Raw genomic sequence first — 19,618 nt, 5'->3', positions numbered from 1 at the left:
AGACCCACAGCAACAGCCCTCAGCAGGTGGCCCCGCCTGGTGCTAGGGATCATGGTGGAAAAGTGTCAGAGAAAGAGTGGAGGCATTGAAAGTGGGGGAGAAGGCAGGTAAACAGACATGGGCCAGAAGAAACAGGGGGCCTGGGGTCTCTGACAGGATAGGATGAGAGAGAGCTGGTGGGGGGACCTTGTGGCTGAAGACTGTAACCAAGGCCATGACTGCATTTCCAGCCTGAGCTGTGCAGGTGGTGGGGGCAGAACCAACCACCCATAATAAGCCTCCTCATTATGGGTATGCCCCCTTGATCCCCCACATACCATCTCCAATGCAAGGGATTTTAAAGGTTCTCCCTTCTTCCCAAATAGGCCTAGCATTGAGACCCAGGAGCCCTGGGGAGGGGATGAAGGAGGCAGCTCCACTGCTGTCCCAGAGTCGCCCTCCATTCCCCAAACCAGATAGACACAGGATGAGTCTTAGAGCTCCCAGTGCTGTGAGCTCCCCAAGGGTAGAAATGATTTCTCTTCCCTTTTCTAAGATGGAACACACAGCTGGGCAAGGGGTAGGGAGGAGTCTCAGTAACATTATCTTTTTGATAAATGGACAGATGGACAGATGGATGGATGGATTGGATGGATGGATGGATGGATGGATAGATGACGGATGGATGGACGGACAGATGGATGGATGGACAGACAGACGGACAGACGATGTTGCCAGAGGAAGAAAAGACTACCAAAAATAAAACAAAAAAAGAATTTACTAAATCATTAACATTGATGATTTCTAAGTGTGGGATTATTGTGACTTTGAGTTTCTCCATTCCACCTTTCTACCTTTTCCCCCTTCCCCATAATAGGCAGATATTGCCTTTATAATCAGAAACATTCATCTACCTTTAAGCAATGGCCAGCACCCCGTGCTGTGAGGGGTTCTCTAACATGTGTCAGGGAGAAACACAACCCTGGTCCCCAGACAGTTCCTAAATGGTCAGCAGAAATATGTGGCAAAGTCACTACCGTGACTGGGAGGTCAGGATGAGAAGACGTTTTGGAGGAGGTCAATGATGAAAACGGAGAGAGGGCAGTTGTCTGAAGAGCAGGTGTAATAGGCAAAGGAGGATGGCTCAACATCATGTGTGCCAGCCCATGACACAGACGTGACACGCACGAGGATGCCTTCCCTGCCTCCCCTCCCCACACCTTGATTAACTGTTTGAGAGCACCTATTACTCCCCCTCCACATCCGCTACCTGTCTAGCTCCTCTTTATCATTTTCTCCACTGCCACCCCCTTCACCATCCCATACCTGAGAAGGAGCTGTCTCTGTGGTGGTGGTAGGGGAGTGTTTTTCCCTGGAGTGAGCACGAGTTCTCCCTGCCTGTGTCCTGGGGCTGGCATCTTAGCCTCCCCACTGTACCCTCAGGGTTGAAATCACCTCCCACAGCCTTCTTAGCCAGGCTGGGTGCTCAGCTCAGGTCTCTGGAGGGAAATATACCCCCACCCACTGCCTCTGTCCTGCCCAACCTCCCCTCGCTGTTCTTCCCTGAACTCAGGGTCTTCCCATCACAAGAGATAAATTGCTTTCTCCTCCCACCCCCACCTGGCCACTAGGGCTCTATTTTGAACACACCTCAAAATCTTTGACTCGGAATCACAGGCTTCCAGGTAGCTGCTCCCTTGGCTGCCGAGGGCTGCCTCGGACACAGTCCGATTCAGAGCCAAGGGCATCTGGGGCTTGGTTTACAGGTGGGTGGTTTGGATTTGGGTGTACCTTTATTTTCCAATTTTTCTATGTTTAGCAAACTGGAGGAACAAAGTTTGTTTTGTTTTGTTTTCTTCAAACCCAATGATGACCCTTTGCCCCTGCCTTTTCTAAGGTAACTCCCCATCCTGGGCTGAGGTCCTGCCTATCATGATGCTGTCAGAGCTGGCCTCAGCCTCTCCCCAAGAAGGTGAGCTGTGCGAGGGCTACAGCTGACCCAGTCTTCTCTTCTTGGTGGTCTGCAATCCTTCAACCATACAGCACAGCGTCCCTCACACTGGAATGTGCCCACACATCACCTGGGGATCTTTCGGAGCTGCAGATTTGGTGGACTTCGGTCAGCGTGGGGTGGCGCCAACATCTGCACTGTTAACAAGCCCTGCTGGTGCAGGGACCACATTTCTATGTGGCCATGCTATAGCAGACAAATGGTGGTTAGGTGTTCTGCTATGAGGCCTTGGGCAAATCACTTAACCTCTCTGAGCCTGTTTTCTAACGTGCAGGATAAGGATGTTAATCCCCACCTCACAGGATTCTAGGAGGATCAAATGAGATAATATTTACAATATGCTATATGGCATAAACACTGAAGTTGGCCATCATCATCACCATCATCATCATCATCATCATCATTCTACAATCATTAAAATGCAGGTCCTGGCCTAAGAGCTAGGAGGATCCTGAGAGACACCACCTCAAGAAGCCCTCAGTCTAGAGGATGGGCAGACCCACCCCACAGAGGAGCTGAAAATCCAGGCCAGCTCCATGGGCAGACGGGGCCATGAGCCAAAGGAAGGGAATAAGAGGGTTGATGCAGAATCTCTGACTCTGTCCCATAGACTGGGGATGGTCAGAGGGCAGGAGAAATTCAGCCAGGCTTGCTCTGGAAAGAAGCAGGGGGCAGCATGGCCTGTTGGGTACTAAAGCCTCAAAGAGGAGGTAGGCAGGTGCCCAAGTAGGTACACTGGTTGGGATATAGCACTGTGGCTGGAGCCTAGGGGTCACAGGAAGGGGGCCCATGCTATGCAGAAGGTGTCCAGGTCAGGGGACTGACAGTCTCAAGTTCTAGTCCCATCTCTGTCTCTAACTTGCTGTGTGACCTTGAATAAGTCCCTTCCTCTCACTGCCCCTTCATCAGTCTCCCCATCGGCACAACGCGAGGATGGAGCTAGACATCTCTAAAGATATGCTGAGTTCTATGAGTTGCTACAGTGCAGAAGCTAAAGAGGTCAGCCAAGGGCAGCTGGCCAGATCGACAGCTCACTCAGGGAAAAATGCGCATCTCAGGGAACCTGACACCTCAGCTCCCAGCTCTGAAGAGAATTTGGGAGACATCCTGCCAGCTTGAGAACTCAGAGCTCTTCCAGGGTACATGAGAGGCTGGGAAGGTCAGAGAGGAAGCAAATTCCTTGAGAAAGGGACTGGAAACATACCTTCTCAACAGCACCATGAAGACAGGCCTGGGCAAAAGACACACTTTGAGAATGGAAACCCACTGTTTATCTGATGGGCTAATTCCTCCTCTGAAGACCCTATGTTTCTACATGCAGAGACACATCAGTGAACATATACATGCACATGCACACACTCCCCCCTAAACTGCAAAGCAGAGGACATCTGCTTCGCAGTGCTCCAAGCCACCCCAATGCATGTTCCCTCAGGCCAGGGCCTAACCTCTCTGTGCTTCACCCAGTTGACAAGACCACTGGGGAAAATTGGGGAGGGAACGAGCAGCTGGAGAACTTCTCAGTCCAGCTGACAAGAATCAAAGAAGGCTCCAACACCACTCCCCCACAAAATCATCAGCAGCCAATTATCAAGCCTCCACAGCTGCTGTGCTCAGACCTGGAGGCCCCGCTGCTCACTCTGCAATTTGTGGTAGCCCAGAGCTGGGGGTGCAGTGAATGGGAGTCCCTCTATTCAGCTGGCTCTGCTCTAGGTCCAGCCCCAACTCTGCGGGCACCCAAGCTTACTGTGTGGCTGAGAACACCAGACACCAGCCCCAAATAATGAGAGAGCGGAGTGGGATGGGGAGCAGTCACGTGTGAGATTTGATGGCTCAGGCGTCGGCAGCAGTGGCACTGTTGTTTATTTATAATTTGTAGTTTACCTCCCAGAGAGAACCAGAGGCAGCTGGCTCAGATACTAAGAGGTGTAGGAGCTCAGGGAACTTAAGGAGAACTTCCTAAAGGGGGGCGGGGCATGAAAGTAGAGCCTAGAGCCTTGGTACCTCAGGAAGGGCACGAAAATTGGCTCAAAGGCTTTGCACAAGGACGCTGGTTCCTGACCCTAGGCCAAACCTTTCCCTTGGGCCCAGATTTAGCCTTGACCCCAGCCACAGACTGAACCCCAATCCTGGTTACACACTGAGCCCCAACATTTGTCAGAGACTGAGTCCTAACCATGGTCACAGAACAAGCCCTGCTTCTAGTCACAGGCTGAGTTCTAAACCACAGATCAACTCCACTTCCTAACTTTTCTGAAGTATATATTGAATACATCATGTGACCATTTCTCTGGTGGATCAGAGAAAGATACGACTGGCCACTTGCCCCTTCTCCTCTGGACCCCAATCACCCCCATCCAGGAACAGGAGCATCAATGGCACCTGGATATGATCCCCAAGCCCCAAAGATCTCTAGCAGTCAGGACCTGCCCCAGGAAGAGGAGGTGGGCAGGCATCCCAGCCCAGCATTCCCAGGAACAGCAACCCCAGAGCTGGGGTCAGGACAGCATGTCTCAGCCACCAGAATCTGCACCTTCAGAAAGAGGAAGACTCCCTTCTCATGGGAGCAGCCTAAATGACAATGGGATCCTAAAAATACCTATCATCCCAGAAAGACAGGTATGGAGCTAGAGTGACAAGAAAAAGCTCCAACTGACAGGACCATTCCAGAAAAGCCTTCCCCATAAACATTCTGGCTGGGAAGCTGGGGGTGGACTTAAGCTTGAAGACCTTCGCAGACAGACATTACAGAACACACTTGGTCTCTGGTTTTGCCTTGGGCATGGAGTTACTCTGTGACCTTGAGCCAGTTGCTCCCCATCTTTGTTCCTCTGCTCCCCATCTATGAAACAAAGGCTCCAGGTCAGGGACTTGCTAAGGTCTCTCTAGATCTGGTGTTCCGACACCTGATTGATTTTCTATGCCTGCTGACTATCTCTTTCTGAGCCCCTCCTCAGTGTTTTTAATTCTCAGAAGAATGTTTTCTTGAAACTTGTATAATTAAATTTTTAAATGTTAACATAAAAGAAGGAGTGTCAAATTTTGGTTCTGATATTCATGACTGCATTATTTGGGGTCTCTCTCTCTCCTTTCCTTGCCAGAGCCTTATCTGTAAATTGGGGATATAAAACTATTTGGGGGTCATTGTGAAGAATAAATGAAACGGGAACTAGAGAGCTCCTAGCACAGCCTGGCACATGGTAGATGCTTTGTAAATGGTGGTTACTGATCTGTGAACCTACCTGGCTTTAGTCTCTGCTGATTTGAGTCTAGGGCTGTAAACTCTGAACCTACAGAGGTCAGGCAGCTAAATGGCAAGAATGACGTGGCTGGGTGTAGGCCAGTTTCAAGAGAAGCCCAAAAGCCGTATTTTTTGTTTGTTTGCTTCTAACTCAATTTTCTTTTATTTACACAATCATTTAAACTGGCGCCCTCACCAAGGCCGGCCTGGGGGCACCTCCATCCTCCTCAGCAGGCTCCCTCCTGTCTCTCATGGCTGTGAAGGGCCTTGTGGCGCTTGAAGCTGCTGTCGGAGCCAGTGGTGTTTTCCTTCCTTCATGCTGGGCACCAGGGGCTCTAGACAAAGCATGGCTACCAAAGTCATTGCTTGCCCAGGCTGGTGCTGCCAACAGGGTCTCCAGGCCCACAGGTGAGTACCTTTGCCGTGTCTCCCTAGGCTGGCTCAAGTCCTGCCCACACCACACACAACAGCCCGGGTGCCTGAAGCTTCCTCCAGGCCATTTCTGTGGTGGCGGTGGGAGGTGCTGGGGAGGCCACTCTGCGTCCACACTTAGCTTCATTTGGGAAAAGCCACTTCCCACCCACCAGGCTGGCCTGCTGTCTAGACAGGAGAGGCCGAAAGGAGAGAGCACCACTGCTTGCCCAGGTGAGACCGGTGTGTGTGCCTGAACTGGACTCCTGCCCTGGGTGGGGCTACCAGCTCCATTCTGGTTCTCCGGAGTCCTGAGGGCTCTCCCGCTGGCTGTCTGTATGCCACCTTCTCCAGGGGGCTCTCCTGAGGGCTCCATGGGTGGTTCTCCTGCTATCCGTGTGCCACCCCTCCACAGGGCTTTCCTACTGGTTCCATGCGTGGTTCTCCCGGCATCTGTGTGCCACACCCTCCAGAGGGCTCTCCCTCGGGTGCTTGTGGTCAGTCCTTGGCGATGGTGCTGCAGGCTAAGAGGGCAGGCAGGGTTCCCACCATTGGCAAAAGTGGGCAGAGGCCCAGAGCATGGCCAGCCAGGTACTGCAAGCGCCTGAGTTGCTGATGTGTGCTGAGTGTGCTCCCCGTGGCAGGTGGAGTGCTTAACCCTGGTGTGGGTGTCTTCCCAACGTAAGAGAAGCTGCTGACCAGGCCCCAGGCCAGACCCCCTGCTGGGAAGAGCAGACACCTGGGTGTGTCAGGCTTGTTGGGCACAAGCTGGCCCTGTTGCTGTGGGTAGGAGTGGCTCACACCTGGAGGCTGGTCTTCACTAGGCCTCATTCTTCCAGGAGCCTTGCACCCAGTGTGTGTCCCAGCACCCAGTGCCAGGGCTCCAGTGTGTCCTGGGGACACTGCGCCCCTGAGGAGCTAAGGGGGTCCCAGGTGACTCCACACAGTGGCCTCTGGGGGCTTCCACCTGGTTCCCTGGAGATCATCCTGTGTGTGCTGCCCTTAGCTGGCTTTGACATCTTCTTGCTAGAATGATTCTTGGCTGTGGGCCCTCCTGGGTCATGGAAGATGGAGGTCTCTAGGACCCCCATACACAAGCAGCCACGTACTTCTGCCAAATCACCACTTCGTGATGCCGAACATCATAACCACCCCGCTGCAGTTCTTGTACATGTCCAGGAACTCGGCATCCAGGGCCATTTCAAATTCCGCCTCCTGTGGGGTGTTCTCCATCTTCAAGACATCGTCTCACTTTTTACATTTTCCTTTGTCCACCACATCTTCAACTTTCAGGATGTCTTCCGTGGTCTTGTAGCTCCAGTGGATGCTGGTGACCTTGATCTCCTGCGTGGGGAGAACAGCCTCCTCCATGAACCGCTGGCCCTGCAGGCGGTGCCACAGTGCCGTCTTGCCAGTATTCCAGTGTCCCTGGATCACTGTTTCCATGTAGTACTGCACCCCCTTGGCGAAGTGCCTCTGCGACGCTTGGTTCATGGACTGCAGCCTGGCAGGAATGTTCTTGTCCCAGCCTGGGGCCTGATCCGACCCCACCAGCTTCTTCAGGGCAGAAAACAAGCTCAGCTGCGGCGGGGAAGGGGCGCGACTCACACCATGTCCGGAGGCCGGCGTCCCAGCGCTGGAGCAATGCCTGGAGTGGCGGTTTCGCTGCGGCCTCAGGCACCGCTCTCCAGGCTTCGGTGGGGCGCTCAGGCAGGGCCGCTCTCCAGGCTTCCGTGGGGCGCTCTGGGAGGGCGCTCTCCAGGCTTCAGTGCCGCCATCTTGGCGCCGGGTCAGCGGGACGAGGGGGGCGCCATATTTTTACGTTACATCTTTCCATTTAAAAACATTGGCTCCAGTGGCTCAAGCCTGTAATCCCAGCACTATGGGAGGCCGAGGCGGGTAGATCACGAGGTCAAGAGATCGAGACCATCGTGGTCAACATGGTGAAAACCCGTCTCTACTAAAAATACAAAAAAAATTAGCTGGGCATGGTGGCACATGCCTTTAATCCCAGCTACTCAGGAGGCTGAGGCGGGAGAATTGCGTGAACCCAGGAGGCGTAGGTTGCGGTCAGCCAAGATCGCACCATTGCACTCCAGCTTGGGTAACAAGAGCAAAACTCCGTCTCAAAAAAAAAAAAAAAAAAAAAAAAAAAAAAAAAAAAAATCATTGGCTCAAAACAGAGACATAGATGAGTGAAACAGAACAGAGACCCCAAAAGAAACACCACACATCTACAACCATCTGATCTTTGACAAAACCAGCAAAAGCAAGCAATGGGGAAAGGACTCCATGTTTAATAAATGGTGTTGGGAAAACTGGCTAGCAATGTGCAGAAAGCAGAAACTGGACCTCCTACCTGTCACCTTATACTAAAATTAACTCCAGATGGATCAAAGATTTAAACATAAAACCTAACACCATAAAAACACTAGCAGAAAACTTAGGCAAAATCATCCAGGACATAGACAGACATAGGCAAGGACTTCATGACTAAAACACCAAAAGCAATGGCAATAAAAGCCAAAATAGGTAAATGGGATCTAATGAAACTCCAGAGCTTCTGTACAGCAAAAGAACCATCATTAGAGTGAACTGACAACCAACAGAATGGGAACAAATTTTTGCAATCTGCCCATCTGACAAAGGGCTAATATCCAGAATCTACAAAGAACTAAAACAGATATAAAAGATAAAAACAAACAACCCCATTCAAAAGTAGGTGGAGGATATGAACAGACACTTTTCAAAAGAGGACATATATGAGGCCAACAAACATGAAAAAATGCTCATCATCACTGGTCATTAGAGAAATGCAAATCAAAACCACACTGAGATATCATCTCACACCAGTTAGAATGGTGATCATTAAAAAATCTGGAGACAACAGATGCTGGAGAGGATGTGGAGAAATAGGAACACTCTTACACAGTTGGTGGGAGTGTAAATTAGTTCAACCATTGTGGAAGACAGTGTGGCAATTTCTCAAGGATCTAGAAATAGAAATTCCATTCGACCCAGCAATCCCACTATTGGGTATATACCCTAAAGAACTACAAATCGTTCTACTATAAAGACACATGCACACGAATGTTCATTGCAGTCATGTGAACAACAGCAAAGACCTGGAACCAACCCAAATGCCCATCAATGATAGACTGAACAAAGAAAATGTGGTACATATACACCATGGAATACTAAGCAGCCATAAAAAACGATGAGTTCGTGTCCTTTGTAGGGACTTTGATCAATCTGAAAACCATTCTCAGCAAACTGACCCAAGAACAGAAAGCCAAACACCGTATGTTCTCACTCATAGGTGGGTGTTGAACAATGAGAACACATGGACTCAGGGAGAGGAGCATCACACACAGGGGACAGTTGGGGGGGGTTGGGAAGAGACAATGGGGGGTGAGGAGGGAGGGGAGGGGTAACATGGGGAGAAATGCCAGATATAGTATTCACCTAAAGTAAAATAAATTATTTAAAACAACAACAACAACAAAAAAGAACTTCCTTCAGCTACTTTTAGACTGGTCTGCTGGCAACAAATTCTTCTAGTTTTCTTTCATTTGAGAAAGTCTTGATTTTCCCATCATCCTGAAGGATATCTCTGATTGATATAGAAGTCTTGGTAGATAATACTTATCTTTCAGCACTTCAAAGATGCTGCCTTATCATCTTCTGGCCTCTATAGTTCCTAATGATAAATCCAGTATCATCTGAATTGTTCTTCCCCCCTAAGTTAGGTGTTACTGCATACAAGACATTTTTTTTGTCTTCAGTTTTCAGAAGTTTGATTATGATGTATGTTGATGTGGATTCTTTTGGGTTTATCCTGTTTGGGTTTCACGCATACCTTTACTGACACTGCAGTGGAGGTGCTGCTAGTATGTGGCCTCACTGCTGCCATGCATTTTTGAATGGGAGGGATGCCTTGTTACTGCCCAAAGGGGACAGAAATCCAGGCTTCCCATGTGGCCTCCACTGATACCACTGGGCACAGGGACTCATTACTGCTCTACTAGGATGAAAGTCCCAACTCCCTACTTGGCCTTCTCTGATACCCCTGTGACAGGGTGGTCTTCAGCTTGGCAAGGGTGAAGTCCAGGTTACCTACTTGGCCTTTGCTGGTATGGGTGGTGATGGGACCATAGTTTTTTCTATGGTGTCTGGCTAGAGTAGAGCAGTTATTGATGAAAAGTATCTTGGCGCACTGTGACCTCTACCTCCCAGATTCAAGCAATTCTCATGCCTCAGACTCCCGAGTAGTTGGGATTACAGGTGCCCGGCACCACACCTGTCCAATGTTTGTATTTTTAGAAGAGATGGGGTTTTACCATGTTGGTCAGGCTAGTCTCTGTGGGTCAACATGGCCAGGGGAGACCTATGTTAATTCTAGCTAAATAATTATAAGCTTGTTTGGTTTAAAGTACACTTAATTTTATGTATCAAACTAAACTATATTATTGGTACAGTTAATTAACAATCAAGCGGCAACAGGAGGCCTAAGGTAAAGACCACCAGAGAGCGAAGTAACACTGGGAAACAATGCAGGGTGGTTGCAGAGCAGGCAATACTCTAGTCCTACAAATGCCTTCTCAACATGGAGAATGTATGAGGGTCTGCTAAAGAGGGCTTATGCAAAGATCTCTGAGAAGGGAGGTGACCTCTGCTCACAAGATCTGGGAGGGTCTTTGTAGATGGGAGCTGGCAAGGAGGAGAAAAGCCTTGCAGGGCAGAGATCATGGAACACCTCAGGCTCTGCCTAGGTTCTCTGAATATGGAAACGTTTTAATTGCTCTATGCCCTCAATGTGCGGGAGATAAAAGCCCCTTGATGCATTGGGTGGGGTCAGACAGGGTGGCTCCTCATGCCAGACTTCTGATGCAGCTGCACCCTGATTAACAATCAGAGCACGAGTTTAGCATGTCTTAGAAGCATCTCAAGTACATCTTACCTACCCCTTCACCCTCCACTTCCATGCCCATAACATCAATGAATTGTGCACATAATAAAAGTGTTTGGAGCCCAGAGCTTGGGGCCAACCACCGGGACTAAGGGCACCAAGAAATGGGGCTGGGGCTGGTACTCAACAGTCTCAAACTCCTGACCTCAAGTAATCCACCCACCTTGGCCTCCCAAAGTGCTGGGATTATAGGCATGAGCCACTGCACTTGGCATTTTTTTTTTTTTAATTGAGGCAGGGTCTTATCATGTTGGCTAGGTTAGTCTTCAACTCTTGACCTCAGGTAATCCTCTCACCTTGGCTTCCAAAAGTGGTAGGATTACCGGCATGAGCCATTGCATCTCACCTAGTGAATTCATTTTGATGACAATTAAGAGAAAAAAGTTATCTATTAAATAATTCTTCCATTTCCCTTAAAAACATCCATAAGTTTTTTGGTTGTTTTTTCATATCCATAAGTTTAACTAAAAAACAGTCATACAAATCATGGGATTTACTCTTACCTTGTTCACTGCCATTTGCACAAATATTAAGACTGATGTATGCACAAGCAGGACCAGGAAGGGAAGATCCTCTGGTAAGTGTAATTTCCAGTTCAGATCCCTTTAACTGAACACATGAGAACATATGTTTGAGTAACTGTGGCACCTGACTGCAATGTGCCACACCATCATGTAACATAGTGACTACTCAATAACAACAAAGGCTGTATAACTGGGGTAAACCTCCACATAGGCACTGAGGAATAAGAGCTAAGCAGAACCCTGGCACAGTTAGGGCTTGAGGAATATCTCACTTTATAGTGTTACTACTCAGCGATTTCCTTTTATATAATCCTTTACATATCATATATTAGTTTATAGAATTAGGGCTTGAAAAATCCCTTTATACAATCCTCTATATATAATCATATAATAGTCGATAGTATGAGTGCCTAAAGAGTATTTCCTTACATATATACCTATAATTATATCTTAGTTCATAATCGGAGGAATGCCTAGAGTGCACACAGTACAGAGCATGAATTAAGGAATAAGCCGCTTACACTTGGAGGAATGCCTAGAGCAGACACAGTGCAGAGCATGATTTAAGGGAAAAAAACAGTTATACCAGGACAAGAATCCATGGCCCAGGCGGCAGCATTCAGTATCATAAAGATACCCGCTGTATGGCAGGCAGGCTTGGGGTGAGAGCCACTCCTCCTGATAAAGGAGTTGCAGGACCTTGCTCCAGTTCTTGTGGAAGGCTGCCCTCAGACCGGCAATCCACCTTGGTGACTGTGAACTTTATCAGCTGTCGCTACTGTGCTGCTTGAAAAGCATCTTCCCACAGAACCCATTGGAAGCTGCCAGAAGGTGGCGGTAACCTTGACAACTGTCACTGCTATGTGACTTAAAGCATCCTCCTATAAATCTTCTTAGAAGTAGTTTGCCCATAGATAGAAGTATTGCACACTGCAGCCTCTTCACTGCACACGGCCCTCCTCTAAGCCTCGGTGACCTAATGAGGGTGGACCCCTTCCTGCACACGGCCCCTGCCTTCATGGGAATGGGCCCCTTGCTACACACTGTCTACCTCCTGGCCTAGGTGACCTAATGGGGGTGAACCCCATGTTTTATTGCTCACGACCCTATCACTATCCTTAAAGATGATTTCACTCGCTGCCCTGCCCCCTACACAATAAATACTCATGCTTCTGGACATTCGGGTCCTAGCCTGACTTTACTTATAGGTGGCGTGGCCCCCTGAGCCCAGCTGCGTTTTCCTCGTACTTCTGTGTCCTGTCTCTTTATTTCTCAGATCCTGCGCCTCAGCACAGCATAAGGCACACCCCACGATCCTGTGGAGCCCTCAGCCCCACAGTATACAACTGAGAACATATTCAATCTCATTACTCAAAGAGTCAAAAACTACAATTTATATCCCATTTTTCTCCTTTTATTCTGCTCTCTTAAAAATATATGCTCACTTAAAAAAAAGTAAAAAAAATTACACAATATGCACAACAGAAAATGAAACTACACTACAACTTGCCTACTAGCTGAAAAGATAAACAGCCACGGTCAGCCCCTTCTTGTCTTGTCCTACTTGTCCCATAGAAAGAATGAGACAGGAGAAAATAATTAAATAAGTGACTGAGACATATTTTAAATGATCTACTTCTTTTTTTCATTTTTTGAGACACGGTCTTCCACTGCCGCCCAGGCAGTGATGTGATCTTGGCTCATTGCAAACCCCACCTCCCATGTTCAAATGATCCTCCTACAAGCCAATATCTTCCCTGCCTTAATATCAGACTTTCATAAGTATATCTAAAATTCCTAGATATAACAACCGAAAATGCAATTGTAATTTTTATTTTTTGGTACTGTAATTTTATGGAGAACCCACTACCAGAAGAGTTAAATGTTTTTCAAGCCAATTGTTGTTTACTTTTAATAGTTACCAGAATCCACACACTGACTTTGCCAGTTTTAGAAAAACAGGCCCACATAGCCATTTTATTTCTGGGCAAAGCTCATCTACTCTCCTGGCTACCTTCCCCAAGAGAAAAGTTGTGAGAACAGTTCTGCCTCCTATCCCCCCTCCATCTTTTCTCAGCTTCCACTCTCTAGCTCTACCCACTACTGTCCAGAGCAATACTTCAAGACTGAGTGCTGTGCCAACCTCTACCAGGGGACAGAATATTAACACGTGAGTACATAAGGTAAACCTAATCTGAAATATTTTAGCAGTTCAGTGGAACTCAGCACTCACCTGTGTTTTTTCTTGAATAAGGATTTCATCTGATGGAGGAGCTGGATATTGTTTCAAGGGAGCCTTTATTGTGGCAAATATGAACTCTGTGTGGCTTTCAAAACATTATTCAGGTATCTTCACTCTGATTTCATCAGTTGGACCAGATGGCACTGAAAGCACACACGGAAAATTTTAAAAGGAAAGTACATTCTATTAATCAGAACTTAAAGAAGGTACCATTGAATAAGGCTACAGATCCCATACTGAATCATCACGGAAGGGCAGTCACCCGTCCCTCCCTGCTGGGTGATCTATGAGACTAACTGCACTGCAGTACAGGATTACCTTTGTGTCCTTTCCACCACTCTTTGGGGATAGGACATGTTTCTTTTCCTGACACAATCAGTGCCTCATGAATGTTGAAACCAAGAAATAACTCAGAACCCACTTAACACAGTTCTGAACTGATTCAGAGGTCACAAGCACCCTCTTATCTGCTGAAACAGCCTCCTCAGACCCTGAACCGCCTGGGAAGCAAGATGTGCGGCAGCTGTCACTGCCCTCTGCAGGGCAAGAAGTTCCTGATTCTCTCACTGGCAGGGGCTTGGCAGCCCCTCGGCTCTCCAGGATAAGCTCTGTGTGTATTCCCCAGTTCTCTAATGAGGAAAAACTACCCGACTCTGTCCAGACCCAGGAACCTCCTGTAAGCTAGAAGCCTGTCTATGCTGACTGCAGCTCTGCCCTTCTGCAGACACTATCATCTCTGATTACCTTCTGCCCTAGTCACAGGGGCTATATCATAGAAGCTCAATGGAGCTAAAAAAGGATGGGAAAAAGCACAGGCTGGCTGAAAGCTACAGCTTGGGAGTGAACATGTGTGGGGGGGGTGGGGGGAAGAGGAGTGACTTTCCCCCAGAATACAATCCAAATAGACTGTAGATCAGTGACTGTCATGCACTGATCACTACGGTTTATATTACCTGCCTCTCCTATCCTCCCCCTACAACCAAAATGCCAAAACAGTAGCTTATTGTTAACTGACAAACTAACCTTTTTGCGAAGTTTCTGTATGTGACTGATGACTTCCCAAGCCATTCCTTCATCCACCATTGACTGGTCAGAAGTGACATCTAAGAGGACCAAAGCCTGTGGGAATGAATAGTGCACACCATACCATGACAATCAAATAAGGAGAAACACTTCTTCCCAACTCAGCAAAATGCCATTTAAAACTTAATCTGGAGACTCTTTAATGCAGCACTGTTTGTTCACACAAATCAGCAAAAGCAATAAAATTAATCTAGTTTATTATTCAGGTACTTCTTCATAACCCGCCAGTCCTCTATCTCTGGAGAAAGGTGTGCAGCTTTTTGTTTCTTCTTTTTTTGTAGAGTGCTGCTCACAGAAGATGCCCTGAAGCCACCTCTTGAATCCCTCACATGACTCTGCTTTTTGGCCATCTAAGAAGTAATATTAACTCTTCTAATAAATAAGATCAATAATCATGAAGCCCTTGGAGCAGCACAGATTTTCAGGCCACAACAGGTGGATCAAAGGCCTCACAGCAGTCAACTCCAAGTGACTTTCTTATACCACGACCCCTATGATCTTCAGGTTTGTCAGAATGACTAAAGACTAATTCTACAATGAACCACAAAACTTTTTGACTTAATATAAACTGCCATATTTTTGCTAAGGTTAATGATTCTATTTATTCTGAAGGTTGATGATTATGATGTAGCAATAATGACACCATCACTTCTGTTACACAGCACACTGCAGAGTAGAATACACTCTACAAAAGATTTGTAAATCAGGTATCATCTCATTTACTTTTGAGCAGAAAGAGAAGTTAAGAAATGACTCACTTCACAAAGGCATCAGAGGTAATGAAATGAATGATAAACTCAAAGCTCCAGTCAGTGAAGGGCCACCAAGCCCACTACAACATCTAAGCCATGTCAAGAAACTCAGTAGCATCACTTGATGACACTTTTGTAAATGTGGACAACTTTTCAGGCCCCTAACATCTTTTGTAATGAGGAAGAACTGCCCACTGTCAAGTGTTTAAAAACCTCCTCCCTGCCTTCCCTTGCATTCTTTCCCAACGTTGATACCTCTGACTCCTTGCCACTGTCTGCCCATGGGGAGCTCTGTACACATCTAACTTAAGTGCTTGGAAAAAGGACTGAGGAGGTCGACCTTCTTTCATGGAGGTGATGCTCTACCTTCCCCCTGCAAATGGTATGCTAAGCACAAATATCTCGATTCCCACACGCCAACTTACAACTATGCCGACTGGGGATGTCTGGTCAAGATTGCAAGGAGTTAGTCTCTTTTCCATCATGGCAAAAAATATTGACACCAGAATCAAAAACAGCCCGTATATTCTCTTCAAGGAGTATTTCCTGACCACTTTCATCTCTATGCCAATTTTTGGATAGGAGCTGTCTGTGTACTTATTTCTACCAGATAACTTATCAGGTAGAATACTAAGCAATGGTTTAATTTCACATGTTCTTGACTAACTCCTTGAAGGCTTCACTTTTTTTTTTTTTTTAAGATGGAGTCTTGCTCTGTTGCCCAGGCTGGAGTGCAGTGGTGCAATCTTGGCTCACTGCAATCTCTGCCTCCCAGGTTCAAGTGATTCTCCCACCTCAGCCTCCCAAGTAGCTGGGACTATAGGCACGTGCCACCATGCCCGGCTAATTTTTTGTATTTTTAGTACAGACTGGGTTTCACCATCTTAGCCAGGCTGGTCTTGATCTCCTGACCTCGTGATCTGCCTGCCTGGACCTCCCAAAGTGCTGGAAGTACAGGTGTGAGCCATCGCACCCAGCGTGAAGGGTTCATTTTTGTGCAACCCCACACTTGAGACAATTACATGTAGAAATCACAAGATACTTATGTATTCATTAAACAAATGCATATGTTAAGGGCATAATGATATATTCGTTTGACAAAGCCAACCTAAACCAAGTAACTGGCTTATTTTACCCTGAGACAAACTGTCAACATCATCAGGAAAGGCATAGGCAAATGCTTTCTCCTCTTATGCTCTCACCTCTTGGTAAAGAAATGTTTTAGGAAACAGAAAAATACCTGAGCATCTGAGTGTGCTTCAAATTGTGCAGTCCCACCTGTGGCCTGATCAAAGGTGTACAGGAGGTGGATGTTTTCATCAGATACACTGTTAATCAGCTTCCCTTCTTCTTCAAGCTGTGCCACTACCCGTGTATTATGCCCTTCTTCATGAAAAATTTCACAACAGCAAAGCCACAGAGGTTTCAAGAGAACATTTCCCTCTGACTCATGTCATGGTTGTAGCCAAGATATGACAAACTTTCTTTGGACTACACTACACTACCTTGAAGACAGTTAAGTCATCACCAATACCTACTTTGATATAAACCTCAGGTCCACAGACATGACACGGCTAAGGGAAGGCACCTAGAGGCAACAAATGCTCACCATAAACACAGAGCAGCAGGATGTAATGAAGGAAACACAGTCTTTAGAGAGAAAGTGAGGCCAGGCGAGATGGGGCTAATTTCGCTTTCCTAATCCCATCATTTGGTTAGGTACCCCGATACATGTTTTTATACTACCCTTTATTTTCCCTTTATAGCATTTATCAAAACCATAATTATTTTCCCAAATCTTTAATGTCAGCGAGCACCATGAATAAGGACAAAAATTATCCTAGGCTGCAGGGATCCTCCCACCTCAGCCTCTCAGAGTAACTGGGATAGCAGGTGCATATAACCACACCCGACTAACTGTCGTAATATGCACCTGTAGCAATCTCAAGTGATCTGCCCACCTGGGCCTCCCAAAGTACTGGGATTACAGGTGTGAGCCACTGTGCCCAGCTATTTTCTTTCTAAATTGTAAAAATTATTTATGGCCAGGTGCAGTGGCTCACGCCTGTAATCCCAGCATCTTGGGAGGCCGAGGGCGGATGGATCACGAGGTCAAGAGATCGAGACCATTCTGGTCAGCATGGTGAAAGTACTAAAAATACAAAAAATTAGCTGGGCATGGTGGCGCATGCCTGTAGTCCCAGCTACTCAGGAGGCTGAGGCAGGAGAATTGCCTGAACCCAGGAGGCGGAGGTTGCGGTGAGCCGAGATCACGCCATTGCACTCCAGCCTGGGTAACAAGAGTGAAACTCCATCTAAAAAAAAAAAAAAAGTGAACTTAGGTCCACTATTAGCTGGTTCATGACACGCTGAGCAAGGTGTGGTGAGGCTAAAACGAGACAGGCAGTGTGTGGTACTGAGCATCATGCCTGCTCAGGGGAGGCAGAAATGTGCACAGCTGCTGACAACACCCCTGGCGACAGGGAGGTCCACTGTTGTCATCGATAATGACTTTTTTGGGCTCTGACCACTAGGGTGTTATGTTTATGTTTACTTCGTCACTGTGTTCCAAAAAACGATTTTGTTTTCGTCAGTGCAGAACAGTTTACTCAGAAACTAAAATTTAGAAACTAGGCTTTCAATTTCAAATAAGGTTGATTTCAGGACTTTTTGATGCTGTGGCTATCTGGTGAAACAATTTAGATTTGTGACTTCAAGGTTTGTAATACTTTTCTATTTTAATATTTTGAGTTGATTAGTAATTAGTAAGTAATGACTTGAGTTTTAGCTGCTAATATCTTGTGTTTTTATTAATTCTATCTAAATATTTGGGGAATCTTAGGGACATTTCCCCCAATTTACTCATTTGATTTATGAATCCTAAATCTGTCTTCTCATGATATGTCCTGGCTTATGGTTTTCAACTTCAGAGGAAGCCCTAATAATAAATAGTTGGTGCCACAGGACAGCTCAAGGATGTGAGACAACCACACTCAAACCATGTATGATTCTAATCACAGCAGAGCTGCAAATTTTTGGGCACCCTGAAATGCTCTGTAGAGGGGTGGCGAGATGGGGCTAATTTCACTTTCCTAATCCCATCATTTGGCTAGGTACCCCGATACATGTTTTTATACTACCCTGTATTTTCCCTTTATAGCATTTATCAAAACCATAATTATTTTTCCAAATCTTTAATGTCAGCGAGCACCATGAATAAGGACAAAAATTATCCTAGGCTGCAGGGATCCTCCCACCTCAGCCTCTGAGAGTAACTGGGATAGCAGGTGCATATCATCACACCCGACTCACTATCATAATATGCGCCTGTAGTGATCTCAAGTAATCTGCCCACCTGGGCCTCCTAAAGTGCTGGGATTACAGGTGTGAGCCACTGTACTCAGCTATTTTCTTTCTAAATTGTAAAAATTATTTATGGCCAGGTGTAGTGGCTCACACCTGTAATCCCAGCACTTTGGAAGGCTGAGGCAGGCAGATCATAAGATCAGGAGTTCAAGATGAGCCTGGCCAACATAGTGAAACCCTGCCTCTACGAAAAAAATACAAAAAAAAAAAAGCCGGGCAAGATGGCAGGAGCCAAGATCGCGCCATTGCACTCCAGCCTGGGTAACAAGAGCGAAACTCCGTCTCACAAAGAAAGAAAGAAGAAAGAAAGAAGAAAGAAAGAAAGAAAGAAAGAAAGAAAGAAAGAAAGAAAGAAAGAAAAAAGAAAGAAAAGGATGGCCCAGTGCGGTGGTTCACACCTCTAATCCCAGCACTTTGGGAGGCTGAGGCAGACGGATCACCTAAGATCAGGAGTTTGAGACCAGCCTGCTCAACATGGCAAACTCCCATCTTTACTAAAAATACAAAAATTAGCTAGGTGTGGTGGCACATGCCTGTAATTCCAGCTACTTGGGAGGCTGAGGCAGGAAAATTGCTTGAACCTGGGAGGCAGAGGTTGCAGTGAGCTAAGATTGTGCCACTGTATTCCAGGCTGGGTGACAGAGTGAGATTCCATTTCAAAAAAAGAAAATAAAAGCAAAGGATGTAATTTTAAAGTCAAACAACAATGTAAATACAAAATATCCCTCAGCCTGAGGAGATGAAAGGTGCACCCTTCTCTGTGTAGATACCTACCAGTCTTTTGGAACTGCTCCAGCTCCTCACTGCTCAGCTGCTTGATGGACGTCATCACTGCCTTAAAGGCTCCCTTCAGACGCTTCCCCGGGACCATGTGATCTGGTTCTGCCCTTAGCTGAATGCCATATTTGTTTTTATCTGTAGACAGCGTAACTTTTTGAACGTTCAATTCCTATAGTTAGTGCACAAGAGGAAACAAAAATGAGAAATGAAAACATATGTTCACAAAAACCTATGTCCACAGCAACATTATTCCCATCAGCCAG

General features: G+C 46.8%; 2 pseudogenes across 1 annotated transcript in view; both read right to left on the bottom strand.

Annotated features, from left to right (window-relative positions):
• The window catches only part of LOC100415644 (isoleucine--tRNA ligase, cytoplasmic-like), a 46,064-nt pseudogene that overhangs the window by 10,744 nt on the left and 15,702 nt on the right, over positions 1-19,618 (bottom strand). Inside the window, exons 9-12 of the transcript XR_013524857.1 lie at positions 19,350-19,524; positions 14,398-14,493; positions 13,366-13,517; positions 11,112-11,217 (exon numbers count right to left, since the gene is read on the bottom strand). The product of XR_013524857.1 is annotated as an isoleucine--tRNA ligase, cytoplasmic-like (transcript). The remainder of the gene's footprint in view (positions 1-11,111; positions 11,218-13,365; positions 13,518-14,397; positions 14,494-19,349; positions 19,525-19,618) is intronic.
• Positions 6,612-7,454, bottom strand: LOC103791972 (rab-like protein 6 pseudogene; annotated as a pseudogene).

Source organism: Callithrix jacchus, chromosome 1 (assembly GCF_049354715.1).
Source record: "Callithrix jacchus isolate 240 chromosome 1, calJac240_pri, whole genome shotgun sequence".
Classification (NCBI taxonomy): Eukaryota; Metazoa; Chordata; class Mammalia; order Primates; family Cebidae; genus Callithrix; species Callithrix jacchus.
This window is presented reverse-complemented; position numbering and strand designations above follow the sequence as displayed.